The 15,746-nt window shown below is 41.3% G+C and overlaps 1 long non-coding RNA gene across 2 annotated transcripts in view; it reads left to right on the plus strand.

Moving 5' to 3' along the window:
• The window catches only part of LOC145526917 (uncharacterized), a 50,450-nt gene that overhangs the window by 16,781 nt on the left and 17,923 nt on the right, over positions 1-15,746 (plus strand). Inside the window, exons 2-4 of one of the 2 annotated variants that reach the window (XR_014069298.1) lie at positions 8,477-8,564; positions 14,835-14,953; positions 15,236-15,331. This is a non-coding gene — a long non-coding RNA (uncharacterized LOC145526917). The remainder of the gene's footprint in view (positions 1-8,476; positions 8,565-14,834; positions 14,954-15,235; positions 15,332-15,746) is intronic. The other variant, XR_014069299.1, reaches the window with a different exon arrangement.

Raw genomic sequence — 15,746 nt, forward strand, 5'->3', positions numbered from 1 at the left:
AAAAATGGAAATTAGGAAGCATTCATTCATGTCCTTGAAAACTTGTTTATAAAAGCATATTATAATGTATCAGTAAAATGAACTGAGAAGAGGGTTTATGAGAAAGTTCACGTGAGAAATGCAGCTATTAGCACGCATGCCATTCCGCACCTTGACCCCAGCAGGAATGTGTAAATGGTGACATATGGAATGTAAGCGTCGGTTGAGATGTTTCATAAATCTGCCCAGCAATGGGCATCACAAGGCCCTGGGTGAGAACAGGCCCCAGAAAGGGAGAGACGGTGAATGTTGCATCTAACTTTAGGCTACTAATCAGCCTGGAATCTGACAATCAAAAATTTCCAGATAATGCTCTTTAATTATATTGATTATTTTCTGACAAAGTGATACTTTTTCATGGGACCTACTCCGGGAATGGGTAATATGTTCTTCCACCCATCCATCCATCCATCTACCCATCCACCCATGCACCCATCCATCCAGGAAATACCTATTGAGAGCCTTCAGCATGGAAGGCAGCATGCTAGGTACTGCCGGTACAGTGGCGGACAAGAGAGACACTACCTTGCCACTGCAGAACCTGCTACATGTTGGAAAACAGATATAAAACAAATAATAACACAAGCAATTTTATAATTACAACTTGGATAACTGCTATACAGGAAGACAATAGCTTATACTCATAGTACACTCTTCCAAACTTTCTACATGAATTATCTCATTTAATCCTCATGGTGATACTCTGCAGTAGAAGCTGTCAGAGGTATGGAGGTCTGCATATCCTGCCCAAGCTAATGAGAGATGGGCCTAGGATAGCAGGTCAAGCAGTCAAGTCCAGGCCCAAAGTTCCTGACACTACCCCTTTTTTTATGACCTGAGTGGGGAGGGGGTGCTGATTTAGATTTGTGGGTTTAAGAAAGCTTCTTCCAGGATATAATTTTAGGCTGAGCCTAAGGATATGTAGGAATTAATTGAACACAAGGAGGTAACAAGAGTATTCCAGAATTGGGGAATGGCACGTCAAAAGGCCTTGAGGCAGAAGGAGTTGGACTTGGAGGCTGGATTGCTGGTAGGGGGAGTGGGATAAGAGGCAAGACTGGAGAAGAGGGCAAGGCTTAGAGCACAGGACACCTTTGCTGAGAATCTAGAACTATATCCTGAGCAGAGTAAGAGCTCCTGAAAGACCTGACTTTATCTGGGATTCAGACTGGTATTGTTCTAATCCCAGCTGCTACAGCTGGGAAAGGAGAGGTATTCTCCCCATGGAAGAATGAAGCTTTTGCAAGGCTAGCAACTCACCCCTCCTTCCCACTGTCTTCTGTAGGAGTAAACGGATGCAACACACTTGTGTTCTTATCAGACCTCTGTCCCCTGGTGCAGTTAAAAGATAGCGATGTCAAGAAAAGACTCATGCTATGGACTTAATGTTTGTGCTCCCACCCTCACTCCCAAATTTCCTTTGTTGAAATCCTAATCCCCAATGTGATGGTATTTGGAGGTGGACCTTTTGGGCGGCAAGTAGGTCATGAGGTCAGAGCCCTCACAGATGTGATTAGTGAGAGGCCAGAGAGCTAGCTTGCTGTCTTTTCATTATGTGAGGTCACAATGAGAAGTCAGCATCCTGGAAGAGGACTCTCACCAGAACCGGACCCTGATCTCAGTCTTCAGGCTCCCCAACTGTGAGCCATACGTTTCTGTTGTTTATAAGCCACAGTCTACAGTAACTTGTTATAGCATCCCAAACTGGAGAAGACTTCTTGTGAGTCCCTTGGACTGCAAGGAGGTCAAACCAGTCCATCCTAAAGGAAATCAGCCCTGAATATTCATTGGAAGGACTGATGCTGAAGTTGAAGCTCTAATACTTTGGCCACCTAATGTGTAGAGCTGACTCATTGGAAAAGACCCTGGTGCTGGGAAAGATTAAAGGCAAAAGAAGAAGGGGGAGGCAGAGGATGAGATTGTTGGCTGGTATCATCGACTCAAGGGATGTGACTTTGAGCAAACTCTGGGAGACAGTGAAGGACCAGGAAGCATGCTGTGCTGCAGTCCATGGAGTCCCAAAGAGTTGGACATGATTTAGTGACTGAACAACAACAAGCCCGAACCAGTTAAAACAACTGGTAAATCCAAAAATTCATTCAGCGCTGAGGTCTGCTTCATATTAACCTCAGTTTACCACCATTAATGTTGGCATTGCCCAAAGTGTGGGACCCCACTAAATGTTTTTTAAAGGTTCCCTCCAAATTTCCATGTTAACAACAGAATATTATTACACTCTTAAGACAGATACTCTATTATTCTATGTATTTTTTTAATCAGCTCATTCATTCATTCATCAAAGATTTGCATATTTGTGACAGAAGTGAAAGATATAAAAGCAAATAAGACTGAAGTTCCTGTGCCCACAGTGCTAGAGTCTGGTTCCGGAGGAGAACTCACACCACCAGATGCCATCATTCCCCATGGCAGGCAGAATAATGGCATCCCAAAGAGGGCCACTGCTTAATGCCTGGCACCTGTGACTATTACCCTACATGGCAAAAGAGACTTGTAGAATAATGAAATTAAAGATCTTGATATGAGATTATCTTGGATCGTCCAAGTGAGCCCTATGTAATCACAAGGGTCCTTTTAAAAGTGAAAGAGTGAAAGACCACTTCCCTGGTGGTCCAGTGGCTAAGGCTCCAAGCTCTCAATTCAGGGGGCCTGGGTTCGATCCCAGGTCAGAGAACTAGATCCTCTATGCCATGAGGAAGATTGAAGATCCTGAGCATTGGAACCAAGACCCCCACGCAGCCAAATAAATGAATAAAAAAAAATTTTTAAGCAAAAGAGGGAGACGAGAGAGGCAGAGTCACAGAGAAGTAAGGACAGAAGCAGAGTGAGAATGATGCAATTCTTGGATTGGGACCACAGACCAGGAAATGTAGGCAGCCTCTGGAAGCTGAAAAAGGCAAGGAACAGATTCTCGACTAGGAAGAACCCCCATAAGGGAGTGCAGCCCAGCCCATGCCTTGAGTTTAGCCTAAGGGAACACATTTGGGATTTCTGATCTCTGTGACTATTAGGTAATAAATTTATGTTGTTTTAGGGCACTAAATTTGTGGTAATTGGTTGCACAAGGAAACAAACGCATTCCCCACTCCAGCCATGGCTTGGCCCAGGACAGACTTCTCTAATCCCTCATAGTTTCCCATTGGGTCCAGATGTAGCCTTGTGAGCTTTCTCAACCCAGTGGCCCAGGCAGTTCCTCCCAATCAATCAGTGAGATGGAACTCACTTGACATCCTGTGGGGTCTGTATAAAAATTTACACTTGTGTGTGACTCTTCTGTCATTGCCACATATGTAAATATTAATCACTCAGGTATTTCTTGATAATTCTTTTAGATTGTATTCCTAAACTAGTTCCACCACTTAATTGTTTTGTCCTTGGGCAAATTACATACATCTCTGTGCTTCAATTTCTTCATCTCTAAAGTGAGAATAATTATATTTACCTCTAAGGTTATAAAGATTAAATGACTCAGATATTTAAGCATAAAAAAAAACCTGAAATAGATAACTAATAAGGAACTTCTGGATAGCAGAGAACTCTACTCTATATTCTGTAATGACCTATATGGGAAAAGAATCTAAATAGAGTGTGTGTGTGTGTGTGTGTGTAAATAGATTCATTTGCTGTATACCTGAAACACAACATCGTAAACCAACTATACCCCAATAAATTTTTTAAAAAATTGTGCCTGGCACAAAGGAAGTGTTCAACAAATTTTAACAATGCTGCTCGTGATTGTTATCATTATTCCCTACAGAGGTTAACATGAGGCTTAAAAGTCCTTTGCAGTCATTCTGCCCACAGGGTGAGACACACACTTAACAGCCCAGAGTGGGTACAATGATATGATAATAGGAGCTAACTGAGGGAAGACTGAATTAGAGTGAAGATGGTCAAAAGGAAGAGAAATGTGTAGACTTGGAGATATTGCAGAGGTCAAGATATCGTATCAGCAAGGCCTGTTGATGAACTGCATTTAGGTGCTAAGGATGTGCCAAGGATGACAAAGTTAGAAGCCTTACAATGGCCTGCTAAAACGGCATGAAATAAATCCTTATTTTGCTTTCTGCTCTCCCCACCCTCCATCTTTCCCTACTGTGATGACTCTTTCCTTTCTTCCAATAAAGAAACATCAGAAAAATAAAAACTAGGACCAAAAGGCGTCTCCAAATTTAGTAGGAGTATGAACTATTGAGCCTATATATAAAAAAAGGAGGGGCCTTCAATCTGGATTTTGGCTCTTTGGTGCCCATATGTCAAGAAAGCATCATATTTGGGTAGGAAGTGGGGGTGTAGGACAGGAAAGAAAGAAAAAGTAAATAGAATTAAGATGTCTGAGTTGATTTTTAAATAAATGAGTTAGCATAAGCAAATAGGTTTTTTATTTTTAATGTCTGTAATGAAGATGAGCTGAGGGTGTAGGCAACAGACCGAGGAGAGAGGGGCCCTGGTGGCTGAACAGGGTGTGGGATGGGGCTGGGGGCTGAATGATGAGGAAGAGGGAGGTGTCCTGGAGATGGAGTCAGGAGAGATCCTTTCTAGCCCTTTGCCACCAATGCACATTCGAGCATGGTGCCTCCTCTGCAAGGATTCTATGGGCCAGCACTGGTGTTCGTGGGCTCCGTAAAGTTGTAGGAAACTGTAGGGTAGGAGTCCTTGGGAGAAGCCCATCTTACTGACATGTGAGATGCCTCTAGCCTCTCAAGGGCCCCACCAGCTTAAGGGTGGCTAGAGGGAACCACCTTCCCCCACGAAAGACCTTCACACCCTTCTGCCTTGGCCTCCCAAAGTGACTCCTGTTAAAGACAGTGTTTCTGAGCTGGCCAGCCAGGAACTGCTGACCAGTGGAGTTTATTTCTGCATGAAACAAGCTCCGCCCCCCCCCGCCCCCGTCACTTCCTTTCCTTCTGCCTGAGTCTATGACTTGGCTGTGCTTAGCAGAAGGGAGGCGGGAAAGGCACACTTGAAATTGTAGCGAGCATTTGAGCAGACTGAATTCAATTTTGGATACAAATGTCAAGGAAAGGCTCCCTTGACTCCTGCTCCTTGTTTAGTGAGGCGCGATGTGACGCTCCATTGAAAGGCCTGCTGAGCTGGCCAGCGAGGGTTTGATGATGATACAGCACGGGGAGCCGGAGAAAGGATGACCTTCCTGAGGATGCCTGGAAAGGTGCTGCCGGCTTCTCCGTGCTCCCCAGGACCAGGACAGAAGACAAGAACCTGGGAGCTTCTCAGGTCCCAGCCTGGCCACAAATAAGCTACATGGCCTCTTCCCGTAGCTTTGGCTTTATCTTCCTGGTTCATAAAATAAAGGGACTGAAATAGATGATCCCTAAGATCTTTTTCATGTTTTATGATTCTGGCATTTCAAGTATTTATTTACAGGTGCTGGCAAGAAATGACAGCCAAAAGTGTAGGATAAAATTTGGCCTAACCATTTGGGAGGATAATTTGGCATTAGTGTTCAGATTTTTTGATGTATATACCCTTTGGCTCAGAAGAGTCAATTCTTGGGATGTATCCTATGGAAATACTAGCATAATAGGCAAGCACAGATATTTATAAAACATCAGAAACAACTTATGTGCCCATTAGTAGGGAAGTGGTTCAATAAACCCAGTACACAAGCATTATTTAAAAAATACAGATCCTTATGTAATGAAAAGGAAAAATATTCAAAATATAACTTTAATTGAAAAAAATAGATTGAATAAAATATATAGCACAATTTTCTGAAATTAAATACAGATATGTGTAACATACATATGTTTGTTAAATTATACATTTATGTATATGTGAATGGAGAAAAAGTTCCACACCAAACTTACAACAGTGTTTCCCGCAGGATTATGTGCTGCAATACGGTAGTTACAAACACATATGGCTACTGAGTACTTGAAATGTGGCTAGTGAAATAGAGGGATCACATTTTTAAAATTTATTTCATTTTAATTACTTCATATTTAACTTAAAAACTGGTACTTCAGTTATTGGAAAACTTTGTAGTGTTTGCAACAACTTGGATATATGAATCTTTTTCAACTGTATGTTTTAAGACAATCATAGGTCAAGTTTTTCAATGAAAATTTAGCATCCAAATTGAGTTATAAGTATAAAAAACATACCAGGTTTGTACCAAGAAAACTTGGTACAAAAAATACCAGAAAATATCTCAATCATTTTTAGCTAATGAATAATTTGATATTGCTGATTACATATTGAAGCAATAATATTTGGATACATTAGGTTAAATAAAATATATAAAGCTAATTTCACCTGTTCCTTTTTACTTTTTCAATGTGATTGCTACAAAATTTTATTTTATTTTATTTATTTATTTTTCTGTGTGTGACCCCGTAGACTGTAACCTGCTAGGCTTCTCTGTCCATGGGATTTTCCAGGCAAGAATACTGGAGTGGGTTGCCATTTCCTACTCCATACAAAATTTTAAATTCCATATGTGGCTCATGTTACATTTCTATGGGACAGTGTTGTTTTGGGTAGTGGGAGAGAGTGGAGGGCTAGACTTTAACTTTTTACTTGATATACTTTTGAATTGTTTGATTTTGCTGTAGTAAGCCTGGGTAACTTTCATAATTTACAAAGAATGGCAGTTTTAAAGTATTAAAGTAAAAAGATAATTTCCAGGATATATTTTGATATGTAAAGAACATTCTTGAGAAAATAGTCTTAATTTGTTTCTTTGGGGATGGAGTGTCAAGGTCTCAAATAAATATTTTGCCATCAAGTTATTAGAAAATGGAACTTTCACTTCAATGTCTCTGTGATTTACCAGCATCTTCTAATTGACTCTGTTTTTGGATGACTGCTATCCTTAGCCAGGATACCTATGCCTGACAACCATCCCAGCTGTGCTGGCAAAGGATTGTTTCTTGAGAGTAGGAGTTAAGCCCAGGAGGGTTAGAAAAAAAAGAGAAATAACCCTTAAAATAATCTCCCTTCTCTCCTGCTCCCTCCTCCAGTATCAAGATTTCCCAAGGCTTTGGGGATCTCGAGTTCTAGGCTGAACTTCCTACCTCACTAAATGACAAGGCCAGGATGTTAATGTTCCCCGCACAGACACGTCTGCATTATACATAAAGATGTCTGTGTTACACATAAACACGTTATGGCTGTAGCAATATCACTTTCAAAGGAGCGTTAATCCGCTGAAGTCATCGAGTCAGAAAACATTTGCTTCTCCATGTCTTGTGTCTGAACTGTGTGTGAGAGAGAAAGTAGGAGGGGGGAGGAAAGGATGAAGGAAAGAGAGAGAACGCGTTTTATAGAGCCCTACTTTGCAGCGGTAGTTTTTAACACTATTCGTCTGGTTTCCCACTCGTCTGCTATGGTGTCACTCTCTTACACCATTTAGTCTCTGTTTAAAAAATTGATATCATCTTTTCTATACAAACTTACAGATATACAGATAACCCTAATCAATGTTTTGGGTATGAAGTTGTTGAGTTTGAATGGATGCCACAGGGTGACTTGGGTGGAGAAAAAAATCAGCTGTGGTTCTCGTAAAGCTCAGGAAATTGCTAACTCAGTGCTTCCCTAAAACCTGTATTACAGCTCGTATCTTGCCTGTTTTGATTTGTCTTCCTTGCTGGGCACCTCTATCTCCAGCACCCAGCACAAGGCCTGGCAAATACCAGGTTCTTAACAAAAATCTGTTGGTTGCCTGAATGAAGAAATGAACGGACCTACCATTTAAGGGTCAGCCATTATCAAAAACATTTATAAAATTAGAATATCAGCTCAAAAATGGATTTGTAAAATGCTTCCATCTTATTGACATTGTTTCATTAAATGCCTATTATGGACTGAAAGCTGACTAAACAAAGTCAGCTATTAAACACACACAAACACACACACAGGGTCCCTGCTTTTGTGAAGTTGACAACCTGGGGAGAGGGGAGAGGTAGGGGTCAGGCATAAATACATAGAGTAAAAAAGCACAAATGGTGATAGGTGTTCCCAAGGATACTATCAGGAATGGTGAGAGGATAAAGGATGTAGGGGGAGTTACACCAATTTAGCCAAGTCCATTTGTCTCTTCTCGGAGGAAGTAACATTTAAGCTAAAGCGTGGGGAATGAGAGTGGGGCTTCCCAGGTGGCTCAGTGGTAAAAAATCTGCCTGCCAGTGCAGGAGACTTGAGTTTGGTCCCTGCGTCTGAAGATGCCCTGGAGGAGGAAATGGCAACCCACAGTAAAGCATCTGTCTGTAATGCAGGACACCTGAGTCCGATCCCTGGGTTGGGAAGATCCCCTGGAGAAGGAAATGGCAACCCACTCGAGTACTCTTGCCTGGAAAATCCCATGGATGGAGGAGCCTGGTAGGCTACAGTCCATGGGGTCGCAAAGAGTTGGGCACGACTGAGCGACTTCACTTTCACTTTTCAATATTCTTGCCAGGATAATCCCATGGACAGAATACCCCGGTCGGCTACAGTCCACACAGTGGCAAAGAGTTGGACACGACTGAGCACTCACATACACGGGGGTGAGAACGTGTCAAATATTAAACTATTAAATAAGCACATTTGGGCAAGGTGGTGGGGGGTGGGGTGGGTATGGGGGAGAAGGAAGAGCCTTCCCCACACCCAGGGGCAGGGTCTCCTGCTTCTGTGACTCTCTACCCAATGTGCTACAAAATTCAAACTTGATTTGATTCATTTGGAATTTAGAGTCCATGCTAATTTGCATGCTTGGCTAGGTGTCAGTGTCTATAGGAACCCATGTGTTCAAAGTGTAAAGAGGGTGATTTCCTTTATGTGAAGTGGCATATGATTATGAAGGAATGTCCTGAGAGTGGGCTAGGTGGTGGCTGCTGAGTTTTATTCAAGATTGTCTGGGGCCTCTTCACATTAGCTTCCATGTTTCAGATCTGCTCTGTCTATTCAATTTCTCCTTTAAATGTATATTTCTGCTGACAGCAGTTACATGTGGAGGGGGGCTCTGAGGATTTGCAAGGAGAAGAGTCTTATTTTTCATCTTATTCTCCCTTTTGAATATTTTTAACTATGAGCTTTTTATAACTTAGAAAACTATTAAAATTGTAAACCACAGATATAATTCCGTTTAACATGCCACCTTATGACCATTGCTGGGAATTAGTTTTCTTTCTTGTTTTCTAATTATTAAGGCAGTACAAGCTCAATGCAATTAGTTTGGGGAAACTCGGGAAAAAATAAAAAATAAACTTTGTTATAACTGAATGACCCAGAGATTACCACTAATATTCTCTTGGTATATAGAAGTCCCCCCTTAGTCAATATTTTACTTCCCACAATTTATGTTACTCATAGTCAACCACATACCAAAAATATTAGTGGAAAATTCCAGAAATAAACAATGTATAAGTCTTAAACTCTGTATAGCCTGATAAAATTGGGCCCAGTGCTCCCACATGCCCTGGATGTGAATTATCTCTTTGTCCATGAAATCTTGCTCCTTAGTCACGTAGCAGCCATCTTGATTATCAGTTCAACAGTCAGGTATCACAGTGCTTGTGTTCAAGGAACCCTTATTTTAGTTAATAATGACCCCGAAGCTCATTAGTGTAGTGATGCTGGCAATTTGGAAATGCCAGAGTAAAGTAATAAAGTGCTTCCTTCAAAGTGAAAAGGTGAAAGTTCTCGATTTAATAAATAATGAAAAAAATCTTTACTGTGCTGAAGTTGCTAAGATCTATGGTAAGAACAAGTTTTCTATCCATGGAATTGTGACGAAGGAAAAATAAATTTGTGTTAATTTTGCTGTTGCACCTCTAACTGAAAAACTTAGGGCCATAGTGAGTGAGAGTGCTGAGTGAAGATGGAAAAAGTATTAAATTTGTACAATATGATTTTTTGAGAGAGAGACCATTCACGTAACTTTTTTTTTTTTTACAGTATATTCTTATCATTGGGGCTTCCCAGATGGCTCTAGTGATAAAGAACCCTCCTGCCAGTGCAGGAGAGGTAACAGACACGGGCTCGATCCCTGGGTTGGGAAGATCCCCTGAAGGAGGGCACAGCAATCCACTCCAGTATTCTTGCCTGGAGAATCCCATGGACAGAGAAACCTGGAGGGTTATGGTCCATAGTGTTGCAAAGAATTGGACACGACTGAAGCGACTTAGCATGCACGCATTATTATAATTATTGTATTTTATTATTAGCTATTGTCCTTAATGTATTACTGTACCTTATATATTTATAAATTAAACCTTAGCACTGGTTTGTATGTACAGGAAAAAACAGTATATCTGGGATCCAGTACTATCCACAGTTTCAAACATCCAGTTGGGAGTCCTGAACTGTAACCACCTTGGATAAAGGGAGACAACTGTATGTCTTTCCCAATGCCTCTTAAAAAATAGGATCCAATTCTACTTGTTCATTTATAACCAATTTTTTAAAACTTGGTGTATGTAGGCACTTTTCTATGGCAATAAATGTCAAGCTTCTGAATGGATATATAATAATTTATAATTATATATATTTGGATGAGCATTTAGATTTCAATTTTCACCACATAATTAACTTTTAATCTGAGTTTTCATGAAATTTTTTCTATCAGTCACCATCCTAGGATTATACTTGATTCCTCAAAATTCAACCAACAACAGTGATACTTAGTTGGTATTCAAGAAATACAATTTTCTTTGCAGGTGTATAGTTAAGTACTTCAGGCAATGTTCCACTGAGTGCAAACTTGATACATGAAAATTTAAACTTCAAAATTATTCCTTAACTTCAGTAAACAATTTAAATAGCAAATCTCACCTCTGTCACTCAAAATGCCCTTTCGAAATGTATCAGCTTTTCAGAAAGTCGGCAATGAAGGTAGGGAGGGATGTCTCTTGAGATGTCTAATGCTTTATTTTAAGACCACCTCAGGTATTCTGTGCAGAGGTGGGATGGGAGGGGCGGGGGGCGAGAGTGTACTAATAAAGGCCAGTGCTCTGATCACAGATGTTACCAACTGATTTGACAAGTTGGACAGGTGAGGGGGGTGGGATAAGAAGCAGAATTCCGGGTATCAGAATCAGACGTGGGTAGGCTGGAGGGATTCTCGCTGTGGAAGCCCCCACATACATGGACTTGAAAAAGGGATCCTCAACCGACTGTGTGTATGTGTGTGTGTCTGCTCAGTCGTGTCTCTTGCGATCCCATGAACTGTAGCCTGCCAGGCTCCTCTGTCCATGGGATCTCCCAGGTAAGAATATCAGAGTGGGTAGCCATTTCTTTCGCCAGGGGATCTTGCCGACCCAGGGATGGAACCCGCATCAACTGCACAGACAGGCGAATTCTTGACCACTGAGCCATCAGGGAAGCCTTCCTCAATCTATTACTCTCCAGAAAAATAGAACAGCAGCCAGGACTGGACCGTCTTCATGCCAGATCAGCCTGTCCGTCTCCAAGTCAGCAGATACACAAAGATCCCTTCCATCCTCAAACCTGACATTCCCCTTAGTTACAATCCTGTGATTTCCACAAAGATTATTTTCTGTTTCTTTTCAGCTATAGCAACCTGCTCTCTTAAATAGCTTCTTTATCTGGTGGGGCAATTACAGCCTGTGACTAACAGCTGCGGTTCATAAACATGAGTTTCACTGCTTGGGTCAGTAGTTCTTAGTGTTTTCTGAATGGCAACTCCCCCAGCTAATCTTGGCGTTAAGAGAAGCACCTACCATCAGCACTCCGGTTGGTACTCAATAATGCAGTTTACTGTTGGAGGATTCTGTTTCCCCATTATAAAAGATGTGACATTTTTATTAAAGTTGCAAGACCTTAAATCTAATACCAAATGTATTTCTATATGTTGGCTTTATTGATTATTTTAACTTTCCTCATTGAGTTTTTCCTTATATTCCAAATGGTCTACAATAGGCATGTCTTTCCTTTTTATTTTGGAAAAAAATGCCCTTTCAAAAAGTCATTCATAACTATAAAAATTTTAAGAGAAAATCCGCAGGACCTAGGACTTGAAAGGATTCTTAGATATGACACCAAAGGCACAGCTGATAAAAGGAAAGAAATCTATAAATTAGACTTCACCAAAATTAAAAGCTTTTGCTCTGTGAAAGATATTGTTAAGAGGATGAAAAGACAGGCTCCAAACTGGGAGAAAATATTATTTGCAACAACTGCACGGTAGCATCTCAGAGGATGGGAAGCCCATTTATTGAGCCCTTGTGATACCGCAGGCCCTGGACCAAACCCTTGACATTTATCAACCCATTTCAATCTCGCAGCATTTCTATCAGGCAGGAGCTGTTACTATTCCTATCTTAAAATTCAGAGGCAGAGGCTGGAAGAGTTTCAGGATCTAGTCCAAGACCCTATCCCCAGGACCAGCATTCAGTCCAAACCTGTTCATCACCCAAGTGTGCTAAGAGCCTGGATTCTGGAGCCAGACTTCCTGGGTTCAAATCCTACATACCTTCTTGGTAGCTATTTGACTTTGCCTCCATTTCCCCAACTGTATAATGGGATTAACAATAATACCTACCTCATAAGGTTGTTGTAAAAATTAAAAACATCAATCTGTCTGTGGCTAGGAGCTATGTGCTGGGCACAAAGCAAAGGCCATGTGAGTGATAACTATTGTTGTGGTGGTGTTATTATTTTACTGACTCTTAGGAGAAAAGTAAATGACCCAGAGAGACATAATTTCATGTTGCCTCAAGAGATTTCTCCTGGTCAAGGAACACAAGACAGGCTGCCTCCAGGCTGCTGCTCCCAGCCCCAGGGCTTTCAGCAAAGTGAAACCGGCCATTTCCAAAGTCAAATTCTTCAGGGTAGCATTAAGTCTTTGTCTTATCGGGAAACAGGTGAGGGTAGGAGAAGACAACTCTTTCCTGTAAGAGCCAGCAATGGATTTCCTTTGAAGAACCTTGCCTTTTACAAGTATTTGTTTCGGAGTATTCAGTGATCTTATTTTGTATATCTCTGTTGCCGCAACATACCATGGACTGTCAGTATCCTCTTTACTACAGAAAATACGGTCCTTAGTGCCTTTAAATCTAATTAGATTAGAGAAGCAATTCAGAAAACTCATCTTTATGATTCTCTTCTAGAACAACTCTAGGTACCTAAAATTACCAAAAGATAACAAGAGGCATCACCTGACTGACAGTGGTTACAGAAGTAAAGAGCCCAAGAGCTGAGGCTTTCTTAACTCCTCCAAATGGGTCACAATTATGAGACAAATGATGCCTTCAGTCAGGGCCAGGGAGTTCAGTTTCAACCCCAATCAACAGTCCAATGAAAGGCTTCTCTTTGAGAGACACTGAGGTTTCCTTTTGAGATGGGAGCTGAGGGAAGATGGAGCCCGGCTTAAGTGCCCTGGATGGGTCTCATAGAGCTCAGGGGGATACCAGTAGAGATCTTTCTGGGCAGAGCACCCTATGCCAGATGTATACCTTGATGCAAACTCCAGGTTATCTTGGCCTTCAGGAAGAACAGGGCTTACAGCTGATCTAGTTTAGGAAGGAGCCCTCTCACCAGGATCCCTGAGTACAAAGAATACCTGATTTGGGGTGAAAAACCCACCCCAGGGCCGGTGTCCTTGAAGAGTCCCCTTAGAATCTCTAGAGTTTTGTTTTCATTTCTATAAAGACTCATAAGTCTTTAGGATTTGGAAACTTACCTTGATATGATTTTATCAGCATCCTTTATCCTATAGGTGGTGCAGTGGTAAAGAATCTGCCTGCCGATGCAGGAGATACAAGAGATATGGATTTGATTCCTGGGTTGGGAAGATTCCCCTGGAGAAGGAAATGGCAACCCACTCCAGTATTCTTGCCTGGAAAATTCCACAGACAGAGGAGCCTGCTGGGCTACAGTCTCTGGGTTTGGAAAGAGTCAGACATGACTTAGCGACCGAAAAACAACAATACACTAATAGAAGGCACTAAACTCCATACCACAGTCACCTCTTTGAACTCTTCATTTTATGATGAGGAAACTGAAGCCCAGAGTCACAGAGCACTATAATAATAAAGGCCTGGAACCCAAGACTTCTGACCCCAGCCTAGTTCTCTACCCTCTGAGCAACCCTACCAAAATGACAATTTAAAAGATGACTTCCTAAACTGATCACTTCTTCTCTCTTCTACAAGGCCATTGGGTCACCACATTGCAGATAATTCTCTCCATAAGCCAACTCAGAGCTGTAGGGAAAGAGCAAATTAGCCAAGATGGTGGTAGTCAGGCTTTCTCACTCCCCACGGCCTCTCACTCTTGCCCCACATTTTGCAAATAATGATTATGTAAGAGCTGAGCTCATTTGTACAGCACTGCACAGTCTCATAACCTATATAAGCACCACCTGAAACGCTCTTGTAGTCAAGTTGTGTTGAGTCGAGTCTCATAGCGGCCGTTGCTGCTGCTGTGTCAGCCATTAGAGAGTAAAGCATGTCTGCTTTGCCAAGGTGACTAAAGAATGTCTGCAGTTCCTACGGCTCCTCACATCCTCTTCCAGTTCCGCCCTGCCTGCCCTGCCAGCGAGACAAGAGCACTCTGAAGCATGTCTCATCATGAAGTAGGACTTCGGCTCAAATGGAGAAAGAGGATTCAGCGAGTTTTGGGAGGTGCGGGGTTGAGGGGGTACTGAACTCATTAAAAGACTCTGCAGAACAATCCTGCTGATTCAGAATGACTAAAGAATGGTCTTTCTGTTATCTAGTGGTTTTGCTCATATTTATGGAATGAATGAATATATGGAGCTTTGAAATGTAATACCAGCAATTCTACTGAATTTAATTCAATCTTTCTTCCCTTAGTATGTTAAGGTCATAATGAGTATGGATTACCACCCTGGAGAATTCAACTGATGAAGAACAGGGGTTGGCAATCTTCCCTTTGGTGTATTTTTGGTAAATTGCTGACTCTGATGCAGAAGGTAAGGATGATCAAGCTGACTCTTCTCTCTCTCTCTCCTTTAAAAGTAAATCCCTCACATCAGTTTGCTTATCTTTCACTTATCCTTTTCTCATAAAAATATCTTCAGGAATGTACACACACACCCAGTCAAGTTATCTGATCTCTGATTGATTGGAACATAGTTACCTAATCAATAGGACCATCACACATAGGATTATGTCTTAAACTTTTCTCTTGAATTCCTGGTTAACAAGACTGAAGATGTGCCATGGGGCATCTTGATTCTTTTTACTTCATTTAGGAGCATGGATGCTGAAGCCAAGAGGCAGAAATCAGCCAACTGACGGAAGTGGCAACTAGACACAAAACAACTTAGTGATGGGTTCAAGAAGATGGGGTCAGTATAAAATTTTTTTTAATTTATTGTCCAGTTACAATTTAATATATTTTTGAGCAGGCAATGAATTAAAACACAAAGAACAGTAACAGAGAAACATGTCAGGTAAATTACAAACAGAGGCTTTTTGGTGAAACTATTCTTTAACTTACTGCATTTCAACTCAAGATAATATTTTTATATTTTCAAGTTACTTTTTACATCACAAATCAAGATTTATCTACATTCAGATAGGTTCTGCTGGCTTATGTCCAAAATACTTCTCTGGAGAGAAGTATTCCTTGCTTTTTAAGTACTTATTAACACCTTTTGCTTGTCAGGAATTATGCCCAGTATCAAGGCTTTGAAGGACTAAGACACAGCCCCTATGCTGGTGGGGTGGGGAGGGATTGTCATAGAGACTAAATGCTCAAAC

The sequence above is a fragment of the Giraffa tippelskirchi genome, chromosome 11 (genome assembly GCF_054371585.1).
Source record: "Giraffa tippelskirchi isolate mGirTip1 chromosome 11, T2T-mGirTip1v1.2.pri, whole genome shotgun sequence".
Taxonomy (NCBI): domain Eukaryota; kingdom Metazoa; phylum Chordata; class Mammalia; order Artiodactyla; family Giraffidae; genus Giraffa; species Giraffa tippelskirchi.